The sequence below is a fragment of the Aethalodelphis obliquidens genome, unplaced genomic scaffold (genome assembly GCF_003676395.1).
Source record: "Aethalodelphis obliquidens isolate GAN/ISIS:26980383/991018 unplaced genomic scaffold, ASM367639v1 scaffold5, whole genome shotgun sequence".
Classification (NCBI taxonomy): Eukaryota; Metazoa; Chordata; class Mammalia; order Artiodactyla; family Delphinidae; genus Aethalodelphis; species Aethalodelphis obliquidens.
In genome coordinates, this window is record NW_020837949.1 from 29,049,461 (window position 1) to 29,069,136 (window position 19,676).

At 37.6% G+C, this 19,676-nt stretch overlaps 1 protein-coding gene across 1 annotated transcript in view; it reads right to left on the minus strand.

The window, feature by feature from the left end:
- The window catches only part of CPED1 (cadherin like and PC-esterase domain containing 1), a 301,483-nt gene that overhangs the window by 243,631 nt on the left and 38,176 nt on the right, over nucleotides 1–19,676 (minus strand). The gene's annotated exons all lie outside the window — the stretch shown is intronic.

A 19,676-nucleotide genomic window follows, 5' to 3' on the forward strand; every position in this document is an offset into this window, starting at 1 on the left:
ACACATATGAATCAGAACCTGTATCTCCTACCAAAAACCTGTCCGTCCTTCCAGTTTTATTATCGTCAAAGGTGTAGTCACCTCCTCTCCCTCAAGCTAGAAAGCATAACATCATCTTCAACTAGTACTTGTCTCTCATTCCACTTCCCATTGATCTCCAATTCCCATCCAACCTAAATTAGAATTTCTTAAATATTTCCTGACCTTTCCAAATCCTATCACAGTCTCTAAATCTAAGATCTCACTATCTTAGCAAAGTCTCCTAATTAGTCACCCTGCTTCTATTTCTTTTCCCTTCATTAATCCATTTTCCTCCATAAAGCCACAATCATCCTCTGAAAACACAGATCTTATCATTGCCACCACAATACAGATCAAATTCCTTAGCAAAGCAACAGAGATCCTTCACACCTGCCCCAACCTAGTTCTCTAGCTCTTTCCCTCAAAGCAGCACTCCCCAAACCCCACTTCTTCTCAGCCACATGGACCCTTGTTGGCCCCTGAGACTCCATACACTTTTATTCATTTTTCAATTAATTTTTATTGGAGTAGAGTTGATTTACAATGTTGTGTTAGTTTCTGCTGTACAGCAAAGTGAATCAATTTTACGTATACATATATCCACTCTTTTTTAGATCCTATTCCTATATAGGTCATTACAGTGTACTGAGTAGAGTTCCTTGTGCTATACAGTACGTCCTTATTAGTTATCTATTTTATATATAGTAGTGTGTATATGTCAATCTCAATCTCCCAATTTATCCCTCCCACCTCCCTTTCCCCCTTGGTAACCATAAGTTTGTTTTTTACATCTGTGAGTCTATTATTTCTGTTTTGTAAATAGGTTCATTTGTACCATTCTTTTATATTTTTTAATTTGTCTTTCTCTGACTTACTTCACTCAGTATGACAATCTCTAGGTCCACCCATGTCACTGCAAATGGCATTATCTTGTTCTTTTTTATGGCTGAGTAATATTTCATTGTATATATATACCACATCTTCTTTATCCATTCCTCCATTGATGGACATTTAGGTTGCTTCCATATCCTGGCTATTGTAAACAGTGCTGCAGTGAACACTGGGATACACATATCTTTCTGAATTATGGTTTTCTCCAGATATATGCCCAGGAGTGGCAAGGGATTAATCTCCAAAATACACAAACAGCTCATGCAACTCAATATCAAAGAAACAAAAACCTAATCAAAAAATTGGCAGAAGATCTAAATAGACATTTCTCCAAAAAAGACATACAGATGGCCAAGAGGCACATGAAAAGATGCTCAACATCACTAATTATCAGAGAAATGCAAATCAAAACTATAATGAGGTATCACCTCACAGCAGTAAGAATGGCCATCATCAAAACAAACATCTATAAACAATCAATGCTGGAGAGGGTGTGGAGAAAAGGGAACCCTCCTACACTGTTGGTGGGAATGTAAATTGGTACAGCCACTATGGAGAACAGTATGGAGGTTCCTTAAAAAAGTACTAAAAATAGAGCTACCATATGATCCACACCCTTTTAGACCTGTGTGCCCTAGCATGCAGCTCATACTGATGAATGCTCTTCCCTCTAAAATCTACTTGAGAAATCATGGTCACATATCAAGTATTCACTTGTGACACCTTCCTAGACCCCCACATTCAGAATTGGTCCCTTCTTTTTCTGTTCTCTCAGAACATTTTATTTCTGCTCTTCATACTGCTCCTATTGTATCTTATATTACAGTTAAACATGTACATCTTTCCTACTCAAAAATGATCCTTGGATCTGTATCGTTTTCATACAGTGAAAGCTTGTTAGAAATGAAAAATTTCAGTCCCCAACTTAGACCTCACCAAATCAAATTTGTCGGTAACAAAATCCCCAGTATGCACATGTGAGTTTGAGAAACACTGATATACACCTCTGCCCTATAGTTCCTTGAAAGGTCTCACTCACTTTTATAATGTTCTCTCTCCATCCACACCAATTTTAGTATCCTACACCTAGCTCATGTTTAATAAACATGTGTTAAATAAAACGTGTTTAGTGTCAATTATAAAATATTCTGATGCCTGGCCAAAATGCCCTTGTCATAATCCTTGTATGAGGATGATGCCTGAAAATGGGTTCTTTTATTACTTGAGTACTTGACTTGAGTTTTTGATAGACACTCCTTGTACCAAATTCCACAGAACGGTGCAGGAGGTTTTAGTGTATAATTAGTGTGGTGACACTTCATTTAACCAAATATTATTCCTTCTTTCTGATTTATTAAAAGTCATTTTACATGACTTCTTTAAAATGCAGTGAATAAAACCTAATCATATCTGGTTTAACATTGTATAATAATGCACTGGGGACTTCAAGCAATCTGAGAGGGAGGTGCGAGTCATTGATTTAAAATTTATTCTAAGAATAATTACGCACTAATTCAGCACAGATGAGAACAAGGCTTGAGAAAATATAGTTCACTAACATGAGAAAAAGAATCAATTCTCTCAATGGCTTATTACTTAATGCCACAAGTATTTCAGGATTACACAGCTCTTATTCATAAAGCATTATTTTCAATAATCTTTGGAGATTGGCTTAAACCAATCATAATATTTCTGTGAGATATTTATGGAACAGGTCTTATCTTCCATTTTCATACCAAGCAATAGATGATCTAATGAGCTTGTTCAAGGTCATTTCAAAAAGCAGATGTGAGGCCTAAAACTCAGATCTCCTAGTAACACTAATACCACTCTTGGGAGGATATTATGAAAATTAAATGAGTTAATGTTTGTAAAGTGCTTAGGACAGTGCCTAGTACTTGATAAGCTTTACATAAGTATTTGTTGTTTAATGAATAGATAGGTGGGTGGGAGGTAAGATACAGGCAGATAAATTTGCGGTCTCGATGATAAACTCAAGAAGAAATGTGACATCTTCTATACGCCTTGCCGCCTATTATTTAAGCCTTCTGAATAGGGCAGTATGAGTAGAATTTAGAAAACACAGAAAATAATCTTCTGTCTCAATTCTGTACCACCCCCTCATGTTTTGTTAATAGGCCTTCTTACCGTAGAAGGAGAGTATGTTAACTCAACAGACATCATTTGGTGGTTTTGGTCTAAGGGAAACAGAGGACTTCTTCAGCATGAGGCCTCAGTTAAAATTCATACACATTATCTAGAACTGGGACCTAGAACTGGGATCAGTTTTCTCTCATTGGCAGTACAAGTGCATTTGCTAGAATATGTGACATCTTCAGCCCTGAAACTGATGATGAAGGAAGGTACATTTTCATGAGTGAGTAGCAATGAGCCCCATATGATAGATGTGACCTGACTAGTTAGGCCAACCCTGTGGGACCCTAAAGTGGGTGCTTTAGGTAAGGAGGGACTTGGGTAATGGGTGAACAGAGCTATTGCCTAAAACCCATTTCACCCACTTCATAATTTTCTTAAAATTGGCCCTGCTCTCAGAAGCCAAGGGGGTATCAGAAGCGTCTCCTGAGGCTAATAATGCTGTCATCTATGAGATGAAGAACACTTAGCCCATATGAAACTAGGCCAAGTATGTTAAAGTGTACCGTATTATTAAAGTGTATTGTTCCTACACATCTAAGAAGCACATTTTTTCCACATATTTTAATAGAATTCTGCAAAATTGGTGTTTCCTCTAATCTCTTAACATGAGTTTTCCACCTCTCCAGAGACTCTAGGAACATAATTTGCTATTTTTCTCTCTAATTATTTATTACTCAAAATTTGTAGCATAATCTCATTTCCCTTATTTTGATTGTCCTTAGTTAAAACCATTTTCTTTGACAGTGTTAATTTTAAGATTTATGTATATATTTTATTATCTTTTAATGCTTTAACTTCAACTTATACTTGATTCCCAAGAATAATATTGCTGGCTTAGAAACTATAAGTATTTTAAATGTTATAGATTTTCCAGATTGTTTTCCAAAAAAAGGCTACAATATTTCACACTTCCACAGGCAATGTATGAGAGCTTCCTTTCCTGGAATGTCCACCAGCAACAAGTGATATCACCAATTTTGAAATTTGCCAGTCCTGGGACTGTAAAGTGATATGCTATACTTTAAATGGTCTTTCTGTAGCTTTTTGTGAACTTCATGATCTTTTCTCCTTTGTTTTGACATTTAGATATGAAAATATAAACTGCTTATTCATATCCTTTGTATAAAAAAGATTTAGAAATAAAAAATTAAATTTAAAAAACAGCACTTAGAAAAATAGAAATATTTTTAAATTGATGTGTAAGTAAAGCTTCCTTTCCTATGAAAGAATTTAAATGATGTGACATTTTTAACTTCATCAGATTAAAAAATGTGATACTGAAGATCCATGGAGAACTAGCACTGCTGATGAAAGTAAAAATAGGAATCATCATTTTGTAGAGGAATGTGGCAGGAAGAACCACAGTTTTAATATTTAATGCATTGATACAATAATTCCACATTACACCCAAATCTCAAAAAAGCAATATAAACAAATATGGTAGTAAAGTTGGATTTTGTATTAACAAGTTGAAAAAATTCTAACTATCTGTCAAGAAGAACTTGGTTAAAAAACTATAGTATACCCATACAATAAAACACAAAACAGAATGAAGCAAATACTTTTCATACACTTTCAAGAAACTAGGATGATATTGTGGTCAAAGACTCAGGTTTGGAGAAAGACAGTCCTTGGGTCAAACCTTAACTCCACCATTTATGATATACACTGTTCAGTTCCTCATCTGTGAAACAGAAATAGCTACCTTGTGGACTAGAAGTGAGAATTCGATAAGTTAATGTATATAAACTACATAGCACAGTGCATTTACTTAATGATCAAAAAAGGCTAACTTAAAGCTAGTGATATAACAATTTATCACAATCCTTAAAAACTACATTGATATGACAATACTTTTATCACAGTCTTTATTTTTATCAAAGTATTAAAAATGTCTGGGGAATTCCCTGGTGGTCCAGTGGTTAGGACTCTGCGCTTCCATTGCTGGGGGCCCGGGTTCAATCCCTGGTCGAGGAACTAAGATCCCGCAAGTTGCGTGTGGCAGCCAAAAAAATTTGAAAAAAGTATCTGTTAAAACATGTGGGGTAAACTACTGTAAAAGAGGCAGGAGGCAAAAAGTCAGGATGTAAATGTGTGTGTATGTGGGTGTGTGTGTGTGTTTGTACTTGTGTGTTATGCTTAGAGAGATGCCTGGAAACACGCACAACATTATTTAACTGTGTTATCTCTGGGTGGTGGGATTTGGAATGATTTTCGCTTTCATCTTTGTACTTGCAAAGGTTTGATTCAATATTCTACCATAAACATATAACATCTTTATAAATGGGAAAACTATTTTCTAAAAATGTGGTTAGAATATGCATCCAAATAAAGAACTATTATTTTCTAAGAAAAACAGACATTGAGTCTTTTCAAACATTGTACATCTTTCAAAGTACTGTAAGATGCCAATCAACTGCTATATACAAATGAAAAAATACATAAAATTAACATAGATCTCAATCATTTTAAAATTCAGAATGTCTCTGATGAAAATTGATGTAAAATACTCAATGTGACAAAGTAATAGGATTTCCTTCCATAAAACAAGAAACAAAATCAGTCTCAGGGTGCTATAGTCATGCTGTGTACAGTTATGGGTTAGAGATTTCAGACAACACAAAGTAAGGTCTTTCTGATACCCTTAATATGCTGTTTCTCCAAAAATGAACAAATAATGAACAGGAATCCTTGAGCAAACAAACCAATGGAAGGGCAAACACTTGTTATTCCTGATACTGGCTCTCTCAGATGAGCCTTCAGATTACCATGGAATGTGCCTGCTATTCTGGCATTCCCAGCATTCCTACTACGATGCAAGTACCAATTTCCAGCAGAATCTTAATCTGTTTTATACTACAGCTGTGAACTTGGATTTCCATGCTATACTTCCATAGAACAACAACGATTTTGTGAGTGCAATATTTACAATAGCAAAACATTAAAAATATCATAAATATCTAACAATATGGCAAAGATTAAGGACATTAAATTAAGTAAATATTGAATACATCCAGTAATATAATTTTATGTAGCCCTTGAAATAACATTTACAAAGTTTTTACAGCATGTATTTCTGACATAATAGTATGGTAAAAAAGCAAACTAGAAAATTGTATAAAGTGTATAAAAAAATTATAAAGAAATGTGCCCCAAATTAACTGTCTTTGTTGGTGGCATTTTAGGTAATCTCCCTCATTCTTTATTATTCTTTTTTTTTTTTTGGCGGTATGCGGGTGTCTCACTGTTGTGGCCTCTCCCGTTGCGGAGCACAGGCTCCAGACGTGCAGGCCCAGCAGCCATGGCTCATGGGCCCAGCCGCTCCAAGGCATGTGGGATCTTCCCGGACCGGGGCACGAACCCGTGTCCCCTGCATCGGCAGGCGGACTCTCAACCACTGCGCCACCAGGGAAGCCCTATTATTCTTTTTATATATTTTCCAGTTGAACTAGATCTTAAATATCATCTAATCCAAAAATCTTCATCTTCTGTAAAATGAAAGGAATCTAAGAAATTAAGTAACTTAGCCATGGTTTCACATAGACATTGCAACCCAAGCCAGTATTCCTCTCTTCCACAGTACCATCTTGCTTCTCTTTGGGAGCATATGACTATCATTTGGAATAAATTATCTGTCCACATTTTTACCTTGATCCCACTATCTTCAAGCAAGCCCAACATGTCCAAAGACAGTTTAAATTCAGCTACTTGTTGCTATCATTTTTAAATGCGATCACTGGTCTTGACTGTAAAGAATTAAGCTAACATGTACCAAGGCTTTGCATGTTAACTCACAATTAATGGGTTTAGCATCTACGTAAATTTAGGAGGGGGCTTCTCACCAAGGTAGAAGGTTGACTCAGGGTCCTAGCGAGGCAAATGGGGAACTGCTTGGCCACTAAATACTTAAAATAGCAAATAGGCAGAACATCCTTGTGCTTCTGGAAGAAACAATGAAAATCTGTAATAAAGAAATACCTAGGACAGTAGTTTTCAACAAGTGGTCCAGGACCAACACATTAGCATTATCTGGGAACTTATTATTTCTTAACCCACCTCCCTATTCTTACTGAATCAGATCAGCTGGAAGTAGGGCCCAGCAATCTGTAATTTGACAAACCTTCCAGATAATTCTAATGCATACTAAGTTTGAGAATCATAGTCCTAGCAAATCGGTAGATACTATGGTCAAACTTTGCTAAAACCATGTTGCTTAAGCAAATATTCACGGAAGGATTCCTTTTACCTTCTGATAAGTATAAAATACAGAGCTAGCAATTAGAGAAGCAGGGACCCCTGAGAGTCATTTCTGTCCTCTACACCCCTTAATCACTTGTTTGGTCACTCTGATAACGAGTTGGAATGCTAAACAGATTTTTTAAATTCCAAGAGTTCCCTGCTCTAAATAGATCATCTTGTTGCACAGATGATGAGATTCACATATGACTTTCATGTTTTTCCTTAGACAAAGAGTTGAAATGAGTTATTATTATTAAAGGTTATTACTAGCTATTGGCAGAATTCTTCTTTCTTTGAAAATAGAGACATCACTGGCTTGACTGACTCTGAAACAAGGTTACAGAGAACTTTCACTAGAGGCAGTGGGCATGTGAGTTCTGTTCTTCAGCTGGTTTTGCTCAGACATATTCCGAAGCACATTTCATTTTGCTCTACAATACAGCTATTTCCTATCAAGCACTCACTATTTTTTCTCTAAACTTCAAAGAAGCAAATGATGCTTGAATATCTGAAGGAAATATTCAGCTCTTTTATTAGTATATTTGTAGGTTTATTTTTTCAATTGCTTATTCATTTAATTGTGTACCTACTAGGTATACACAATGCACTTTCCTATGCAGGATAACGAATAAAAAGATGAATAAAATACTCCCTGTTCTACAAGAAGTTTGTCATATAAAAGGGGAGATGAGAGTAACAGACAAAAATTATAAAAATATAACAAATTTTTGTTATAAAATGTAACAAAAATTATAAAAATATAACAAAAAATATAATCTAGGCATCAGAGGTATATGACTAACGTGAGATGATGCCTTAGTTAACTTGTTTACCATTTCTAGTTTGAGGGGAATTTATGGGTGAATTTATATATTAATTTGGATTTTAACAAATGGCAGAAAGGAGGAAATTCTAGGAGACAAAAGCCTCAATAGCACTGCAAAGTAGAAAGCTTTGAAATGTGATCAGGCAAAGGTGAGTAGCCCAATCAAAGTGGTTCTCCATTCTGCCCACATATTAATATCACCTGGGAAGCTTTTAAAAAAAAAGTAATGCCCAATGTCCGGAGAAAACTATAATTCAAAAAGATACATGCACCCCTATGTTCATTGAAGCGTTGTTTACAATAGTCAAGACATAGAGACAACCTAAATGTCCATCAACAGATGAACGAATAAAGAAGATGTGGTACTTATATACAATGGAATATTACTCAGCCATAAAAAAGAATGAAATAATGCCATTTGTAGCAACATGGATGGACCTAGAGATTATCATACTAAGTGAAGTAAGTCAGAAAGAGAAAGACAAATACCATATGATACCATTTATACGTGGAATCAAGACACATATGAACTTATCTATGAAACAGAAACTGACTCACAGACATAGATAGACGAGGTTGCAGAGGGGGAGAGGAGGGATGGATTGGGAGTTTGGGATTAGCAGATGTAAACTATTATAAATAGAATGGATAAACAACAAGGTCCTACTGGATAGCACAGGGAACTATATTCAACATCCTGTGATAAACTATAATGGAAAAGAATATGAGAAAGAATGCATATATATGTATAACTGAATCACTGTGTTGTACAGTAGAAATTAACACAGCATTGTAAATCAATAATACCTCAATAAAATAAAGTTTTTAAAAAGAACTCAGGTAAAATAAGAACTTTAGGCCATAAAGTTAAGAATTAAAAAAAAAAAAAGTGATACCCAGATCCAATCCCTTCCCCCCAAATTCTGATGTAATTTTCTGAAGTGGGGCCTGGGCATTGGCCTCTTTAATTTTTATATTCCCTGGGTAATTCAAGAGTGAGGACAAGCCTGAGAGCCATGCTACCGCAGGGATATGGAGATGTCTGACTCCATGGCTTCGAATGCTGGGGTAAGGAATTTGCGTTCTGTTTAGGAGGAAATAAAAAATCATTAAACACTTCTGCACAGGAAAGTGATGTGAGCAGAGGTGTGCTTGTGGAATATTAAACTGGCACTTGTGGTGGGGATGTATAACAGAAGGCAGAGACGAGCATCTGGGAGAGCAATAGTTACTGTGATAGCACCAAAGAGGCACAGTAACTGTGAGGAACATGGAGTCCTGGCCAAGAGAAGGCATACCTTACAGGGCTCAGGGTGCCGGATCTGTGCTGTGGCTGAAAGAGAGAGAGAGGACCTGATGCGAGCTTTAGAGCCTAGGAGGTGAGGGAATGCCGTACTAGTCAGAGGAACATGGCTGGCAAGACCCACAGAATGGAAGCATCATGCATTATCCATTATCTATATATGCTGAGGCCCTGGGACACACAAATCAAAACTACCAGGTACCTGGAAAATCCATGCTTTCTCAAAACTTTGCCTATAGGAGACAGATTAGGATTCGACATTATTTTGAGGTTCTATCCCAAGTGGAATTTTTTTTTGAGATATAAATGACATCTAACATTATATTAGTTTCAAGTGTACAACATAATGATTCTCTCTCTCTCTTTCTCTCTCTCTCTCTGGGTGTGTGTGTGTGTGTGTGTGTGTGTGTGTGTGTGTGTATATATATATATATATGCTGTGAAATGATCACCACAATGAGTCTAGTTAACATCCATCACCACATATAGTTATACATTTTTTTGATAAGGAGAACCTTTACAATCTACTGTCTTAACAGCTTTCAAATAGACGATACAGTATTATAACTCTAGTTACCGTGCTATATATTACATCTCCAGAACTTATTTATGACTGGAAGTTTGTACCCTTTGATCACCAGCCCCAGCCTCTGGCCACCACTGAGGAGTTCCCAGAGGAGATCACTGAATCTGTAGAAAGATGTCTTGAGGGAATATCAAGACAGGAGGAAAAAAAGATGGCTAGGGATCAAGGTCCTGGAGAAGGCTCATATTTGGGGCAAAAACATAAAGAAGGAGGCGTCAGAAAGGTGGGAGAAGCAGGCAAGGGCACTAGCAAGGAAGTTAAGAGAGAAAAGGGTTTGTAAGGAAATCCCAGAGCATGTAGCGCCCCCTCAGTGCTAGGATAGGTATTTATTCCACTGATACACACATTTCACCAAGTTTGGGAAACACTGCTAGAGTAAGATCATGGAAATTGAGAAATTATCTCAGTGAACTTACATTAAAGCCTAATTTACATTCCACCCATGCTCAAACATGCTCTTCTACCAAAAATAAGGCAATTGTAAATATGGTGGCTGGATTTTGTAACAAAAAGGAATTTCTTGGTAAATTCTGAAAGGACAATTTTGGTGGGGTGAAAATCTGATTATTGAGAGTTAATTAGAGAGAGATTAACAAGAGGAAAAAAAAAAACTACTTTTCCTTAAGTCTTTGTTTCCCAAACTGTGGTTTGTACTTCCACAAAGAGACGCTGTTAAGAGGAAGCCACTTTAGCTAAAAATAAGATAGAAACCATATAAGATATCCAGAACGAAATAGTAATTAACTGAGAAAAGTCAAGTCTAAAAAGGAAGTGATTCGGAACGTTTCAACGATATTTGTAACACTGAAAGTAGAAAGTAAAAGTGATACAAAAATTAAGAGGTGGTCTTGAAAATATGGTTAGATGCTCCTAAACTCCTACCAAATTGAGGACAAGGTCTAAAATATTTCAGGCAGCTAAATCTGATAATACACTAGCATAGTAAATGCACTGTATCTGGAGTCTCCAAACACCCTTAAATTAATCCACATACTCTGTCACTTGAAAGGTCCCGTATGAAGGAGTTTGTTTTCCTTCCTAGAGTCTTTCTCCATCTAAACATAATATGAATATTTGTTTTTACAAATTAAATCTGTCACTTAGAGCACAGTTTAGTCTGTGGCAAAACCAAACAAAAAAGTCTAAGTTCCAAACAAAACAAACAAAAAAACCCCAGTCTCTTCAATTCTAAAGAAATATGAAAAGAACAATGATCTGTAATAAATTACTTATAAAAAAAATAAAAACTTATAAAATTTTCCATGCTGCATCTTTTTAAAAAATAAAAGCAGAAGGAAGTGCATTTAAAGAAACAGTACAAAGAAAGTATCTGCAAAGCTGCATTAAACATTTCCCAGCTATGGAAAACTCAAATACCCAATCTGGTTTCTATGAAACTTAAAAAGATCAAACAATTAGAAAGAAGCTAGGCTTGAAGGAGAAATGCTAGGGATTTCAGTAAACATCTGGTTACCATTTTCAATTGAAAGAACTAGCCCACTTAAGGAAGTAGTTTAGTTTCTTTGGAGTAAAAATGAGACAGTGGCTTTTTGTTCCCTTTTGCACAGTGGAGGGTAAAGGAAACATCAGACTGGAGAGGTCACTCACAGCTCAACTTTTATAAATAAGAAAGTTTTTTTTTTCCAAAAACTAAAGTAAATTGAACTCAGGTCCCTGTAGTATAAACAACTCAACCGAGTTAAGGTTAAATAAACATTCCTTGAGCTCTCCTGTGCCAGTTAAAGAACAAATTCTGTTCGGTTGTAAATACATCAGTAATTCTATGAGCAATGAGGAAAATAACAATAAATGCGAACACACAATTACCATGTGTCATAACACAGAAAAATAGAGCAGTGCAGCCCTATACGTTTCTCTGATTCAATTTCTTTTCTTTTCTAGTTCGATTAACTGAAGGCACAGAAGCACTTCTGATACCGTGCAAAACCTATTGCTTGCCTAATAGAAAACGCATGTCCAGTGTGTTCGAGGAGAAATACCGACAAGGCAAAACACACTGTGCCTTTTTTTTTTTTTTTTTTTTTTGCGGTACGCGGGCCTCTCCCTGTTGTGGCCTCCCGCTATTGTGGCCTCTCGCGTTGCGGAGCACAGGCTCCGGACGCGCAGGCTCAGCGGCCATGGCCCACGGGCCCACGGGCCCAGCCGCTCCGCGGCATGTGGGATCTTCCCAGACCGGGGCACGAACCCGTGTCCCCTGCATCGGCAGGGGGACTCTCAATCACTGCGCCACCAGGGAAGCCCCACTATGCCTTTTAAATGGGGCCTTTACTCTTTTGTCTTCCTGCTAAACAGTTGTAATGCATATTAAATTCAGGAAGGCAGCAGGAGTGCTGGTGTGGGGCTGGAGGGGAAGAGGAATGAGGTGTTCATTAGGCTCTGAAATTTTAACTGATGAGAAGAAGCATCTCTTATGAACGTGCACTGCTAGCCAAAAGGGACCGTCTCCAATTTTGCCTCCAGATACACGTTTCTCCACTCCTTCTTTGCTTCCCCTTCCTCTCTTCTGCCCAGAGGACAGGAGGCTAAAAGCAAGGATTCAAGGAAAGGAATCCTAAAATGATAGAGGTTTAAAATCTTGTCTTGCTTTCTCTCATTCCGTGTTGTATAAATGTTAGCGCCCCTCCCAGAACCGCAGATTTGAAAAGGGCGTCGATGGTGATTGTACTCATTCTCCTGGCTGAGAAAGCAGTCCCTCAGCAGCATCCCTGCTTTGCTCCCATTCCAACAAAACTTCCTACTCTTTGAAACGGGCTGTTCCACTGCTGGATGAGTCTGATTGATACAACGTTCCTCCTTCAGCTGGTCCTATGCCGTCTAGGGTTACCACAAATAAATCTTGTACTCAAGCGACCCGTTAAACAGCGGGAATACAAAAATACTGGCCCAACTACTTGCAGGGCCTCCCAGAAACGGTCTTTTCAATAGGAACAATCTATTTTCCCGTTCCTGCTACAGTTCTGGTTTCTGCTGCAACTGTAGAAATATGCCCTCTTCGAGTATACATAAATAATTCCGACCCAACGATAAAATATGCTCTGCGTCAGAGTCTCTGGAACTACATATTACTTAGACTCTACCCTGGGAGCAAGTTTAAAACTTTTGGAAAACATTTCTTTTCTCTTAGGCCACTATTCATTCTACGAACTAAGACAGTGATTTCCTAAATGGTACCTCGATGCTATGAAAGAGAAAAATTTGATGGTACCTCTTTCTTTTTCTTTAGAGAAGTACATGTTATAAAAATCCTGGGTCATATGATATGTTTTTCCAAAGCAAGGGACTGGAGGAGCATGAAAGTGAATATTTTACACTATGCTAAGAACAGAACCAGAAAGCGTAAGGCAGAGGACACAAACAGGACCTAAATGACATGATGGGGGTTTTGACCTTTAATGTCTACATTCATGAGCTGAAAAGGCTACATGCTTACTTTTCCGTGTCCTTTACTGGAGAGAATCTTTAGGTAACACTGTGCGTTCTATTGTTTTACGGAATATTGAAACTTCAATGAATCAATCATCACCTCTAAGCAGATAACCTACAAATCTACCTCTCCTGCCCTGACCTCCAGTCTCTGCTAAATACATCCACATGAAAACCTCAAGGCACCCGAGTCTGAGTATGTTCAGAACTAAACTCATCCGCCCTCCCTACAGAACCAATAGGCTGAGGAACACCGCTAAACGTGGCAGAGGAGTCTTGAAAACCAAAGAGGGGAACAAATGGACACAAGCATTAAAAACCTCAACAGTATAGAACTGTTTTATGTGTAAAGTATTAGCTCTATCTTCTACTGAATTTCTGGTTGCATTATTTTTGTTATAAGAGATTTGAGCATGAAAAGAATACCAGTGTTCCTATAAAGTTACATAAAAATGAAATGTTGATGAATTAAATTTTAATGTGAAAGTCTGAGGTAGTTCACTATTTAAGGGGCTCAGCTGTTGGTGTACTATTTTATCCTCATTTATTCATGTATCCAATAAATATTTATTGCGTGCCCCTATGTGGAGGGCTTCGTTTTATGTGATGAGCTGAGCAGACAGGGCTCCTGACCTCAAGGAGTTTACAGATTTTTTAGTAGTTGTTTTTTCCTAATGGAATGATCCAAGAGACTGTGTGTTGGAATTTCAGAAGGGTTTACAACACAGATCTGTCAATGAAAACATGTTAAATTGGGAGGGAGACTTGGAAAGGATAGGACCTGATAGGGAGAACTACCAAGTTCATTTAATGCAAAGTATCTGGTAGCTGCACCCTTCTGCTACTGACAGAACCCACTTTAAACGTACCTCTCCACAAAGGAATATTCACAGTCTCCTTTCTGTATCTAGTTCCTGACAGCAGTAGCAATATTACCTCCCATATTTAGAGTGCCTACCACGTGGCATTCTCAGAACCATCTCAAAACAATCCACTACAGAAGAGAAAACTAGGGCTTTGAGAGGCTAACTTGCCCAGGGTAGTGTAACCATTAAAGGTAACACTAGGGAGTCCAACCCAGGTTCAGTCTTAACTCCACAGCTAATTCCCTTTAATTACCACGGTCTACTAGCTCCCCAAGAAAGCAATTATTGCGGTTAAGCTCTTCTTACTTAATTTAAATCTCAACTTCCTTATGGCTTCTTTTTGAATACATATATATTTTGTAATACATTTTCCATTACAAAAGTTAAGGTTGGTCTATAAGAGATGTTTCTTTTCCATATAAACTGCAGAAACAGCTTCTGGCAAGTAGCCATTATAAATAAACCTTCAAAATTAGACTAGATTTCAAATGATACATGGATGTGTTGGACATTTTTAAGAGTGCAGGTGAATGCAAATACAACTATTGGAGGAGAGAAACTATAAAATTATAAACAAGGAAGGAAATAGGCTTTTTCTTCTTTAATATATTTTCCACAACATTAAGTAGTGATCTGTACCTCTCGCTCTGTTAACTATATCTTTTAATAGTGCATCCCAAGAACACAGTTGGGTAAATGACAGTGTCCTTCTTAGTGGGGGGAAAGCTGTAGCAATATTATTTAAAATACGATCTCCAAACACAATATATCAAATGTAATATCAATACAAATATCGATAAATACTATTTATCACAGTATTAACCCTAGCCCTTCCTAGAAATGCTTTCACTATACCATGCTGTCATGTTACACTCTCAGCTCGCATTGGAAGGTTGCTTTGTGAACCAAGATATGACATCCACTTCGTCTGCAATACAAATGTTGCTCTGACCCTTGACCCGTTACATAATGTCATCAACTTAATAATCCCTTTGAAAAAGTTGTTTTAAATGTACTACTTGGGCATGTCGAAGATCAGCGGGAGGAACTATAGAACTCCCTCCTTCCTGAGAGCGAAACCTCTATTCTTTCCCTTGTTGCTCTGGGTACTTGGCAGCTCAAGCCAAAATTAAGCTGAAATTATGGTAGCTAAGAGGAATATCCAGTTTGAGCCCTAATTTTATATTTCCATTTTAGCAATCTTATTATTATATGTTTGACTATAAACCATCAAATCCTTTTTGAATGAGATTTGATGTAAGTTAAAACCTAACCTACCTCAGTCCTAGAGTTTATGCCATCTGAAATCAGATGACATAGAATTAGTCTAGATCCATGGGTCAGCAAATGTTTTCTGTAAAGGGCCCAATAATAAATATTTTAGGCCTTAAGAGCCATACAGTCTCTGTTGCAACTACTCAACTCTGCTGTTGTAGAAAAAAGGCCAAAGACAGTACGAAAACAAATGCGTGGCTGTGTTCCAATCAAACTTTGTTTACAGAAACAGGCGTTGGGCCAGACTTGGCCAGTGGGCCATGGTTTGCCAACCCCTGGCAAGAAAATGTCTATGGTCTTTCACTTTCTGTACTTCTTCAAAAACCGTTCCATGTAAAACCCCCAAGTTACAAAAACAAGAGCAATTTGAAACCATAAGAGTGACTCCAATCCTGTAGCTTTGATAGCAGTTGGCATTTGTTTTTCACGTTGACTATATAATACACTTAATGTAACAGTGCAGGATGTACTCAGGAGTGGACAGAAAATTGCTAAATATGCTCTACTCTTCAAGTGTACATAAATAATTCTGATCTAATGATAAAGTCCATTGAATCAGAGTCTCCTGAGTCGCACCCTTCTTGGATGTTGCCATGGGAATAGGTTAAGAACTTTTTTGGAAAACACCTACTCTTTTAGGCCACTATACTGTTCCACTTACTAAAGCACTGATTTACTAAATACTATCTAGATACTAGGAAAGGGAAGAATTGGTTGGTCCTTCCAATCTTTTCCTTTAGAGAATTACACGTTCTTACAAATGCAGGGACGTAAGATATATTTTTCCAAAGAAGGGTATTGAAGGACCACAAATGTATATGTTTTACATTCTGCTAAGTTTTGTAGGCATAAATCTGTAAAGACAATTGTCCTCTTACTGTTCTCAAAATCAGCTTCAAGTCAAAATGCTGGTACATAACTATACCAATAAATTTTAAGTAGTTCAATGGCATTGTAGCAAGCAGACTTTGGTATCGTTTTATTCCCAAAATTAACTTTAAACATTGCTATTCTTTGAACCAATAGTATATCCCTTAGGACAATGCTCCCCAAACTAGGTTACATGTCAGAATTACCTGTGTCTGATTTTAACATATAAATTTCTGGGTCCCACTACCAGACTACTGAATGAGAAAAACATCGATGGGGCTTTACTTTGTTTCTTCCCAGAACTCTGATGCGTGTGGACAAAGTGATTAAATTCTCACTACACACTCTTGTGAAGTAAAAATTCATTACGGCGTTTAACAGATAAGAGAGCTAGAACTCAGAGAACTGAACTTGCTTAAGGTCAAGTATACACAGCCTTAGAGTCGTTCCGGTTAGAGCCACCAATTTCTGTTATATCATAGAATGGAATTAACCGGGGAAAAACATAATGCCTATATTTGAATTTACAACCCAAGACTGGTTACTTTTCCTTTCAATAAATGTTTACTAAATTAGTGGGAAAATTAAATACAATATGAAGCCCAAATGTAACTCTGCAAGAACAGATTATACTTAATCGTAGGATGTTGCCTGCCTGAACAAGCACCCTTTAATTTTTTCTAATTTTTATCCATTTCTGGCCTTAAATGGTAAAAAAAAAAAAAAAAAAGTGGCCCCATGCTGGAAAAAGGCCACCTGTGCTACAAAGGATGGCACAAAAAAGAGATCAGCAGAAATGATGGGGGTCAAGTCAAAAGAGGATTGGAAAGCAGGTGGAATAAATGAGTAGAATAGGGAAAACGCATTTTATATTTATTTTCCTAGGACTAAAAATGTATTTTATAAATGTGTCAAATCTGCACCTGAGTACTTTTGTACTTTGTGGGAGTGCCTATTTTGTTTTTAATGTAATATTTTCAAACTTCAGGTTAGCAAACAGCAATGGTGAAAAGAAAGAGAGGCGGGGTAGGTGTCCAGATCATTCTGAATTGCTTCCACTTTCCCCAAGCTGCTCAACATGGAGAGATGAAGTTTAAATGTGCCAATATAGCATCCCACTCGCTGCTGCTGTACACATAGTAAATAAGCATGGGGTGGCTATGTGGAGCTAAAGAAACAAAATTTTTACAAGAATCAAATCTCTAGAAAATAGTTTTGACAGTAAGGGCTTCAGTTCAAACATAATTTGTAGATTAAATGTGTGGCCACGGAAAATAAGCTGCAATAAAAAAGTGGCTTTTTTTTCTGTAGGTTAGATAATCAGGGACATGTTAGATGACGGTCATAGAACTTTTTTTTAATCTCAGGTATTCAATGCACATGCTCTCACAGTGAAAACTACAAAATCAAATGAAGAACCAAAAACCAATTTCCCATACTTGTGAAATTGCTACCCTTTCTTGAGGCTGATCCAGGAAAAATATCTTACTATACAAAGTAAAAGAATACCCAGAAAGAGGCATGGATATTTTCAAAGCTGAGGAAATGTGTGGAAAGGGAGCCAAATCAGTATTTACACTGACAAATTCTGGTGACACCGTCTAGTTATCTTGTGCTACGGGCCCAGCAGCTCCCTTTGCTGCCAGATTCTATTGCCTTCAGGTTCTCTTTGCACTTTCTTGGTATTTGGAAGCTGCAAAGTCATCCTCCTTTTTCTTGTAAAACCGACTCAAGGACATCAAGGGAGAGAAGAGCCATATTCCTTGTTTTGCAACTGGAGAAAACTTAAAATTGGAATTGAAGTTGAAATGCACAGATAATCCAAGTTGTGCCTATACACAGTCAGTAGCAGCACCAAGAAGACAGAAGAATATGGGAATTTCAGACAATAGTGTTGTGTTATCAGGGCCAATGCTCTGCAGGATTCCAGGAGCACAGCTCATGTGGCACAAAGGAGGTGGTTATACAGTCAAGCACCTGGTTCAGCAATGGGCTAAAATAATTTACGGGATGAGAGGAATACTAAATGTTTTACATCTTTCCTTAATACCAACAACAGCTATTCTGATCAGTGGTTTTCTGACAATATCATTTATGGATGTTCCAGAACTTTAGATTGGTCCTTCTCAATAGAACCAACCCCAGTGAGGTTTGTAAACTTGGTTTCCAGCTGCTTTGATATTCCAGAGCATTCAACTTCCCTTTTGTTTTTCTCATGTGTTTCCAAAAGCTCTAGATGTCCATACTTCTCCTGGGGGCGGGGACCAGCTAATGGCATTCCTGAAGACCTGTGCTAATGACCTCTGCACATATTTAAGAATTTTCTTTTCATCAAAGTGGATCTCTTGGGGCTTTCTTCCCTGGGAGCTTTGTTAGCTAAGCAGCTTATAACTTTACCGCCAACACGGTAAAAGGTGGTGAAGAGTAATCATGGCTAAATGTCCCCCAGCCTCTTCCACTGACCAGCATAAACCAGCACTTTAAAGAGCAAGGGGGGACCTAACTGAAGAGCAAGTGCTACCGAGATGTCAAGATGGCTGAAAGTGAAATGACAAATGAAAATTATTGTGGCACCGGGATCTGACTTTTTCTCCCAAAGGAAACCATCATGGAGATCAGCAGTGGATTCAAATTGCTTTTCCTCCCCTCCCATTTGATAAAAAGGAAAACGGATACACTGTGTTGTCGTAAAGAGAAAAATCTGATTGGCTCATGGAGGACGAGTGCTATACATCGTGGTAGATCTAATAATGATAGGTTAGTGCAGGATAAGGGGACAAAAGAGGGAGTGGGCAACACGGAGGTGAAGAGGGCGAGCACAGAAGTGAGAGCTGGAACACAGGGGTTCAAATCCTGCCTTTCCATCACCCCAGGTTTAAGAAACAAGGTGAGTCACTGCACCTCTCCAAGCCTGTTTCCTCTTCTGGAATTGGGGAAGGAATGAATATTTCTTAATCTTAGGGCACTCAGGGGCCTTCAGTGAGGATTAAATGAGGCCATGAATACAGAATACAACATGTCACATGGTTAGTTACTCAAGAAATGTCAGCTGTTACTGTTATTGCCCTTTTTGACCCTCATCACCTACTCAACTTTTTTTTCAAATAACTTGTTTAAAAACTTGTCTCTTATTTTTCACTTCAAATGACAGAAATAAAAAGTACTTGACTAGTAACGGCGTGTGAGATAAATATCTAT